At 39.9% G+C, this 9940-nt stretch overlaps 1 protein-coding gene across 3 annotated transcripts in view; it reads left to right on the top strand.

Moving 5' to 3' along the window:
* The first annotated feature begins 560 nt into the window (after positions 1-560).
* tpst1 (tyrosylprotein sulfotransferase 1) overlaps positions 561-9940 on the top strand; it is a 49865-nt gene continuing 40485 nt past the window's right edge. For 2 of the 3 annotated variants that reach the window (XM_076075389.1, XM_076075387.1), the window contains exon 1: positions 561-781. The gene's annotated coding sequence lies outside the window, so the exon portion shown is untranslated. The remainder of the gene's footprint in view (positions 782-9940) is intronic. The other variant, XM_076075388.1, reaches the window with a different exon arrangement.

Genomic DNA, 9940 nt, shown 5'->3' with positions numbered 1-9940 from the left:
ACTCCTTACAACTGACTCACGGGACAAAATGGGACATAATGTTAATTATTTGGGAAATTAAGGGCAATATCATGGATATAATCATGCACATTCTGTATTAACATGCATGCACTCTTACATTACATAGGCTTTAGATCTGATACTGTATACACAGGCCTATCTATATGCAATCCCACCTAGATGGATCTCTTGTTTGTATACATGTTTGTATTTTTATGATCCATTGTTTTTATTGTATATATTTTGGGTTTAGACCTCATTATTATTGATATTTTAGACATTTATATTTCACACTTTATATTTGTATATTATATACTTTGTATTTAGATCATTAGCCTACTGATGTATTTAACGATATATTAGAATCAATATTTACAGAAGGGATTAATTAAGTTGAATTGATTATTGCTGAACATGAAATAGAAGACTTTATGAATGTACTGTGCTTTTAAATCTACGATGGTTCTGCCCTACAACGTGTGGCCAATCAGCAGCTCTGACACACAACCCCCTCTCTGAATTATAGACCAATCACAGCTCGTCTTTCAACATCAGTAGAGCAGTCAAGTTGTAGCAGTCTGGTTGGTATCATCTCCAGTCTACCAGCGCAACAAGCCTGTCCATCGTGTGACTGACACGGTAAGTGTACCGCTGTGTACACACAAAATGCCCGGAAAGTGACTCGAGAGGACGGCAGGACTGTCCGGACATTGGCACTAGATTCCGTGAAGGTTTTCTAACCGAAAAGCCCGAGTCTCCTGCGCCGTATCTGCAGCATTAGGTAGGTTTTTTGGCGCTATGGTGTTGTTGCAATGTCCTTTAGCCCGGGAGCTACGACAAATAAACGCACATTTTTGTCAGGGTGTTTTGAATTACCGTATTATGTCAGCTTCTTCACCTCAACATAGCTAATTTCCCTCTTAAATAAGGGTGACACGATTGCTCGTGTTTGGCATGTTGGCTATTAAGAATGGATAATAGTATTATGACGGCTTATATAATCACATATAAATCAACACCATGCCAAATAAATGCATTTAGTCGGGGATGTAACGTCATGTTGACAGATAGGGCCGTTACATATCGTGCGGTGGGTAAGGGACAAATGTGCCATGATAACAGACTACCGGAACATTAGTTTGGTTACACACCTTGAAGATTAACGAAGACATTTTACAAATGTTAAGAGGCAACACTACCCACTGGACACACGCCTGGTCCACATTACAGTCCGTATTTCAACTCAACTGAAAACCTCTCCTCTGCCCTCGATTCCAAATAAATGGAGCATTTATTACACAATGTAACGCTCACATTTGATGTACATTTGTAGCTGTAGTGGTTTAGAGACGCATGTCGAATTCAACAGACTATAACATAAACGGAACCTTCCATTGACTTTGTTTGAACTATGCTCCTTTTGCTGATGAACGAGACATCTATTAAATGCAGTATTTTAATAGTTTGGTTTGAGGTTAGGTAGGCCCATAACATAAATATCTAATGGAATGTGATGGGGTTGTGTACGTGTTTTGGCCTGTGAGTGCAGCATAGGAAAAAGTGACCAAGCCTCAGTTAATCACATCGGTCTAGCTTATGCTAAGTAGTTTGCACCATATATTAATGTGAGATCCACACAGTGGAAACATGGTTCTTCAAACGCCTCACAAAACTCTATCCCGTTGTGGACCGTACCAGGCTCCATTAGGTGCAAAACCCCCCAAAATCCAATTGAACTTTCAAAATCCTTTTCAGACAGCAGTGTTGTTGTTTTTTTACCACTGACTCAGGCTTCTGAGTGAAATGATTATCATGCCAGCTTCTTATCCCCCTCCATTGCTTATTGTAGATGTCAAACTAGCAAGAAAATGTAGTAAATAAAGTTCATAAATTGTTCAGTGGATTTAAAAACTAAATTACAATTGACCCTTCGCTAAGCCCCTCTCCCCTTTGTTTCTGTTGCAAGGCCTGTCAAGCTTACTCACCTGGCATGTCAATATTGCTTTTTTTAACAATATCAGAGAGAGAGAGAGAGAGAGAATATCAGATTTCTGCAATAATAGTTCTGAAATATCAGAGAGATGCAGACGGAGAGGGCTACGATATCCTTTCAGAGTTACATTCGCAGTAGAATTTGTCGGCAGTCTTTTGAATAACGAGGCAGTTATAATCGATGGCAAAGCTGAAAGCTCACCGGTCCCAATGCAAGCTTCAGACACCAACCCGTCCTCACAACTTAAGGACAAATATATGCAGGAACAACAAAGTTCCTGCCCAGCAGAATAAGTCAATATATTGCTGTTTTTTTAGTTAAGTTGTCGTTAATTTATGACTACCTGTAGCTTTCATTATCTAAAATAAAACAAAATGATTCAGTTTTTCCATTTGTTTAAAGTGCTACAGGATTTTGCTCACCCACCACTTGATCCAAAAACTGGATTAATGAATAATTAACCGTCTTTGTTTGCTAATGTGTTATGCTAGCTAACGTTATCAGCATTTTACCTCGGAGCAAACAAAGTAGTTTTTGTTGATCTTCTATCGATTCAGCTGGAGAGGTCTTCCACGCTGTTTAGTCCGTAATTGTTACCTCTCCTCTTCCATCTTTTGGCTTTGGGAAGGAGAAAACACTCTCCTCTAGACTTTGAGGGGCTGAGCCAGGGTCAATTGTACCATGCAGGCCTACAAGGGTGAAGGTTTATAAACATACTTTGTAGCAGCCTTTACTGTAACAGCTTCCAGTGGCCAGCTAGGGGCATAGACTTCTGGAGCACATCTGCTGGGTGCAGGTGGTCTGGAGGGAAAATCCGTCTGAATTCAGTGTGCTCCTCCTTGCTGGCTGCTCTTAGCGGGTCAGCTTCCACAGCTGCAGAGCTGGATCAGTTGGACTCAAGCTTACTTATACTCTCATTTCCTTTTCTGAAAAGAACACCCACTGCTGCATCACAATCACTACATTCAGTCCAGCGGCTGTCTGACCGCTAAGCCCAGCCAGGGTTTCAGCTGCAGAGCAGGGCCCATATTTCTGAAGTTTATCTAAAGGTCGCTTGCTGCTTCAGGACTTACTGATGTGGGGGCCCACGTTCATTAAACCTCCCTGAATAGGAGTGCTGATGGCCGAAGACAGAGCTTCTTGTCACAGTGGAACACTTGATTGATGGATCGCAGATTGTTTACTGATTGTGAGTGAGGACAGTCTTCAAATGACCCTTTGCTAAGCCCCTCCCTAGACTGGCCACTTTCCAATCATAACAAGGTGCAGGAGGCCTGTCAAGCTTTTAGCGGTTTCTATGGAACCTGCAAGTCCGATAGCAGATACCCTCCAAATTCAGATGTTGTATTTGTGGCCTTCCCGAAGCCAAATCCCGGAAGAGCAGAGGTGTTGGATATGGGTTAAACAGTGTGGAAGACCTCCCTCAAAGCTGTCCATCAAAGATCAACAGAAACTTTGTTTGCTCCAAGTGAAGATGCTGATAACGTTAGCCAGCTTAACACTTCAGACGGTTGAATATTGATTATTAGCATTTCATGATATCCAGTGTATATATCACGCCCTTGATGTCGAGATCTATCTTGAAACAAATGGAAAAGCACGATGATTTAGCTTTATATTTGATATTGAGAGCTACAGGGTGTCATAACCTAGACATTAACTCAGCTTAAAAAAACAATATATTTACTCATCCTGTTGTGCAGGAACATTGTTGTTCCTGTATATGTTTGTCTTTCACGTGAGTTGTCAAGACGTTGGGTGTCTGACTCTTGCATTGGGACCCAAGAGCTTTTCCCTCCATTTCAATGACTTCTTCATTCACTCTGCTCTCTACTGCATATTGTACTCTTCTCAACTCACAACTATTATTCCAGAAATCTGCTACTATCCCATTTTTAATATCTCTCACTGATATGGTTGAAAACGCCATATTGCCATGCCTGATTCATAAGCTTGACACTCCTAGCAACAGTAGCCAAGGGGGAGGGGCTTAGCAAAGGGTCAATTGTGCTTATGTAGTTGTCTGAACCATCTGCGTTGTGGTGGTTCACATGTGTGCCCGTCACCATGAAGGGAGATCCATACTGATCACGGGTCATCTATGGTTTGTTCCACCATGAAGTATAACTGCTTGCAAGCAAAGCTCAATGTTTTCTATGTTTCAATCCAAATAACCTGTATGTGTGTGTGTGTATGTGTGAAAGCAAACGTTTCATCTCATTATTTCACCACTGACATTCAGTGGGCTAGTTCCTGTAACGGGAAAGCATTGCCAACATTGAAACATGGCGAAACACATTGCACAAACTTCACAAGTGTGAGTCTGGCCTCTCACTCTCAGATATATTGATGATACAAATAATTGGTTGATTGACAGAAAAAAATATCAACTATTTTCAAAGTAGAATAATTAATGCCATTTAAAAAAATAAATAAAAATAAAGAGCCACTTTGGTTCCAACTCCTCCAAAGTGATGATTTGTGCATTGTTTTGTCATTGTAATATTTTGAGGTGATGGACTTTATATCATGAGATCATTTGTTTTCCCAGAAATGTAAAAATAAATGCTTCTGAAGGGGTACAGCACTGGCAAGGCAACTCCATGGCATCATTTTAACAATCCCATTGTGAGCTGTCAAAAATTCTAAACGTTATATTTTTACTTTATTATGGTCATCTACAGTAGTTATTTGCAGATAACATGCAATTCAAATAGATTGGAAATAAACGTTTGTATTTTTATTTCAATACTTTTAAATATTATAAGCTGCTTGGAGCTAGTGTTAGGAAGTTAGCTAGGTCATAATTCCCCTATTATATCTATTTCATGTTGCTGTCAAAACACCATCGTTTTTACTGAGCAGAGCTTGAACACATCATGTAAGTCAACGCAACCTCCGTTATGGTCAGCTGTTTAGCTCCTTGCCATTGGCACACGAGCCGGTCACTGTGACTCCTCTGAGCAGCGTGCATGGGAATGAATTTGAGTAGAACTACTGTCTGATCAAGTTAGTTGTTCCAAATGTTTTTAAGGTTGTTCCTCCATGGCCTTTGAGTTGTGACAAAGGTCTTCTTCGCTGTGTGGCTGTGAAGTTACAGTGTGTGCAGATATAAAACTATCATGAGTGTCTAAATGAGGCCGGCTAAAAATGTGAAATGTGAAACTGATTGGCCGGTCATCGGCCATGGCTAATCAGCAGAAAACTGGCCCGTTTCAATTAGCAGCCGATTGATTGGTGCAGTCTGCTCTAGCGGTCAGCACAGTGTAGTCAAAATTCTTTCCGTAGGGCAAATTCATGCTGGTGTACTTTCTGTACATGTTATATCGTCCACCCCTAATTGACAGATTCATCTTTGCACTTCCTGAACATGGGACATCCTGCTCACGTGTAAAATGGCATTCCTTGCGTGGTGTGTGTCGCTTGAAATTACTTAATACAAATTTTGTACCCCTTCCTGTGTCCACTATTTGGCTCTAGAGAACCCACTAATTATTACACTAATTATATGTCATGTGTAGCCTATCTAACTTCCTGTTGTCAGCAGGTAGCTGCACTTTCGTGCTCGGTCCTTCATAATAATCTCTACAAAAACTATAAATTCCTTGCATGTTCAGTGCCAAGCACCATTTGGCCTTTGAACGTTTTGTGCTTGGGCCTTGATAATCTTTACAAAAACAATGAGTACCTCGCACGTTCAGTGCCAGGTAGCGTTCGGCCCTGGTCCAACCAAAAAAGAGCAATATCCAAAATATTATGAAAGAGCAGTGCAGCGGGGAGATTTGTTTACTGCAGATACATTGAAATAGGTATTGCGCCATAAATAACAAGCTTTACAGAAATGATGATTATTAGTCCTCATTACCTTTATGTTTATCCACCAAAGAGAACTGACAGTATCTTGGTCACAATTCTTAAACAATACAAATCAAATCAGGAATCTGCAGGATTGTTGCAGAATGTTATGTTTACATTATAAAAACTACGATCAGCTGATATGTATTGATATCAGCTTTTTTCCCCAAATATTGATATCAGTATATGCCTCAAAAATCCAGTTTTGGTTGGCTTCATGGCAATAACAATATTAAGCATGAGAAATACACAGCTTTATTTAATATTATAGGATTACTATTGTTATATTGCATAATTTGAATAGTTGCATAGTTTGTAATTACAATTAGGGCTGGGGCAATTCTTTGACATAATCAACGTCATTGATTATAAAACCACTTCGATATGCTACGTGCTTCAGAAGAATGGCGGCGCCCAGTGAAAGCATTCAGGCTGCAGTCCTCTAAAGCGTGAAAGTATTTCAGACAGAGAACTAACAATGTGGTGCTCTGTGTATACTCTGCAATTTGCAGTGAAGAATGTAGGATTTATTGTAAATACTGGAGGCTACAAACAACCAAGAATCAGAATAAAAACAGTCTCCAGAGCAACACTCCTACACTGAGGATCCATGGCAGCCCAGATTGTGTCTGACTGTCTTTCAAACTGTATTCCTACTACTAAAGTACACAGTGACAAACTTCCACACTGTCTAGTCATTGGCAGATTTACTCCACTGTGTTTCTCAGCCGGTCACTTTACTGATTAGTGATTACATGAGTACATATCTGCTGGATTCTCAACTGCAACGCAAAGGAGAAGTTGATTTGCCTGAGTGTTGCATTCCTTTATATATTGAAACAAACATATTCCAATCCATGCTGCTGTGTTGTAAAGTGTGACCACTTCCTGTGTGAACTGGATGTTTACTCTAGTAAGACATGGCCTGACATTTATGCACAGTGAGTAGTTTTTGAGTGGGCGATTGACAGTTTAACAAATTCACGATAGAGGAAGCAGGATGGTTCTGCAGAGGCAGTGTGGTGACACATTGCACATCTGCAGCCTTGTAAGGTCAAAGAGAAATCAAGCAGGAAGGCTTCAGTCCACTGGACCTTCACATTCAGATCACATCTGCTATCATCAAGCAAATTAACCAATAGACCAACATGCTTAACCCGTTCTAAATGTTCTCTACATCCAGGGTAGGAAATTTACGTATTTTTTTGGGGGCAACTTTTGCCCCCACTGACTGAAATCCAGGGGCGTTTTCAAAAAATTGGGGGCACTTTTTGAAACTTGTGAAATAACATTTAACCTTTGTTCAAAATAATAAATATACTTATTTAGGCTTACAGTATATGAGCAATTGTCATCAAATGGCAATAATAAGACTATTAGCAGTAGTCTACAGATTCAAAGTGTTTTCTTAGATTTTTTTAAACAAAAAACAAATGTAAATCAGACAATCATATTCAATTTATTCTTATTTCTTTGTGGTTATTTATTGTTATTAAATGTTTTAAACAACTATTAACAATTATTAAGTCAACGATGCCTTGCTTACATATACATCAGTCATTGTGTGGAATTTTTGAGAAAAACATTTTTATAGCACCTTAGCAAATTCAGTTCAGAGTTTTTACTTAGTAAAATATCTTAATTGACTGTCAGTCAGGTATTATTCATTTCCAGCAACCCTCAAATCAAAGAATAAAGACACTTTACGCACAATTTAGGTGTATTTTACCTTTAACTCACGAGATGCAGGTAGCATGTTTTATACTTAATGTGAATATAATTCATTCAATCTAATTTCCATTATGCAATATGTGATCTGATTAAGAAGCGCTCCATTTATTTATTCGTTTAGAAAGTTCGGGGGCATTTTTTGCCCCTCTCCTAGTGATATCAGGGGCAAAATGATATTTCTTAGGGGCAGTTTTGCCCTTTGCCCTCGTGTATTTCCGACGCTGTCCACATCCCTAGTTGCTTTGTCTCATAATTGTAAGCTGCTGGTTGCGCTCCGTGTTTTGTTAGAAGAACACTCGACAGTTGTCGTCCTCGTGGGATTTGAGGGAGTTGCCTATGGGATGGATGTGCATTATCACGCTGGCACGCACAACTGAGAGGCTCTTGTCGGAGGCAGAACTTGAAACTATGCAGCTAATGGTTTTTGCAAATGCTGACCTTTCAACTAAGCAAACAAACCCACTGATGTTCCTACCTCTTCAAATGGAACTGCCTGTAATGTGATATCAGAGTTCAGTTTAAGACGTGTTGGTTACCCACACTCGTGAACAATGAATGAACTTGTGAATTGTTGTTTGGATCATTTATTTATATATATATATATATATATATATATATATATATATATATATATATATATATATATATATATATATATATATATATATATATATATATATATATATATATATATATATATATATATATATATATAAAAAATAAAATAAAAGGGTTTCTTGGTCACAAGTCAGAGCAGGGCCATTCCTTAATGTCCTTCATGGTTCTGAACAAGGTAATCTCAGTAAAACAACCAATCCTTATGTTAATCAACCATTGAGTCTTTATCCCTTCCTCATATTTTGCTTGTGTTTTCATGGTGGGTGAATATAGTACAACTCAAATAAGACCATCACTACAGGCTTCAGTGATTGAACAAGCATTAAAGGACATGAATCTTGCTAAGTCTTTGTCTGGGCTTTATTTGCACATTATCCATTGTGAACATGATGACCAGGTCCCTGTAGGTGCTAAAGAGTGCGACAAGTGCGTAATCAAATAACATCCCCTGGGAACCCAAGGTTGACACAAGGTTTCTAATAACGGAGGAGGACGACTAATGTGTTTGCCCTCATCCCTGATTTATTTGCTGTGTGATCCCTGCAGATAGTGCTTGGATGCAGATGAATAAGCAGAGAATCGCACCTTTGGATTAGTTTGCACCTGCCGGCAGAATCACGACTTTAATCCAACAGTAATGAGTCTCTCTTGCCTGGAGCATAGACTATATGTTATAAATTGATGTAGTCACCGTGATGTCACTCATTGATTTGTTGACTTTGTTGTTGTTTTGAAGGCTTGGGTTTGGCATTTTGACTGTCGCCATCTTGGTTTTCTGCAACCAGAAGTAGCAGAAGAAGCGTACCCTGCTTTATGGTCTGTTTGACTCTAAATGGACCATAATTTACTAAATGAACATCATGCTGTATTGAAGAAGCTACATACTTTGTATGGATCAGCTTGTCGCCGCTTACTCTTACAGTCGTAACGTTAGAGCAAGGCGAGACAAGGCGTACGGTAACAAAAGTACAACTCTGTGTCCACCCGCTCTGCTCCTACAAATGGCCGTTTTGGTCTAAGACACTATCACGTGTCTGTCTGAAATATAAAGTTTAGGATGGAAAGACTCAAGCTTCTCCTCCATTTACTACAGTGACGTCATCGAAGCTTTTCTGAATGGTTCATAGACTTTTTACTTGAAGTGCTTGGAGCGGCCGCACAAAAACGCCGGTGTGCTCAGAATAAAAAGACGGGGTCCAGCGTCTTTTCTCTATGCATCTGCATAAGCTCTCTCCTCATTGAGAACAATTGGAAAAAGGTGCTGGCGCTCAGAAAAAGCCGCTATGTGGACACAGGCCCTAAGGCACTTCCGCTGCGGCTTCACTTTTCAGAACCAGAGGTGGCCTCCTGGCCTGGAGAGAGCCATCTATTATCCCTGTAATACAGTCCAGCTGGAGGTTGATTGGGTTTGTTCATAGCATGTGATTTATGACAGCCTGAAGGGGCAGAGGTTGTGGACAGGGTAACGGCCACAGTCCAGCTGATTGATCCCGGAGTGGTGTGGACGTTCAGGAATGTACCAGATCAAAGATCAGATTGCAGACTTGATGAAGGATGGACAGTTTGTCAGTATGAGGATGGCTGTTGGAGACCAGGGCTGCACAAGCAGGACCTCTGTGATGACTTCTGTTTCTATGGAACATTGTAATTTATACGGTGTGGGGGAGAAATGGATACAGCATAGTATGTGGCTCAGCCCCCCACATTTAGTTCATTTTGAATCCCTCCACTCTTCCATAAGAG

The sequence above is a fragment of the Anarhichas minor genome, unplaced genomic scaffold (assembly GCF_050575085.1).
Source record: "Anarhichas minor isolate MPS153535 unplaced genomic scaffold, ASM5057508v1 ptg000052l, whole genome shotgun sequence".
In the NCBI taxonomy this organism is placed as follows: Eukaryota; Metazoa; Chordata; class Actinopteri; order Perciformes; family Anarhichadidae; genus Anarhichas; species Anarhichas minor.
This window is presented reverse-complemented; position numbering and strand designations above follow the sequence as displayed.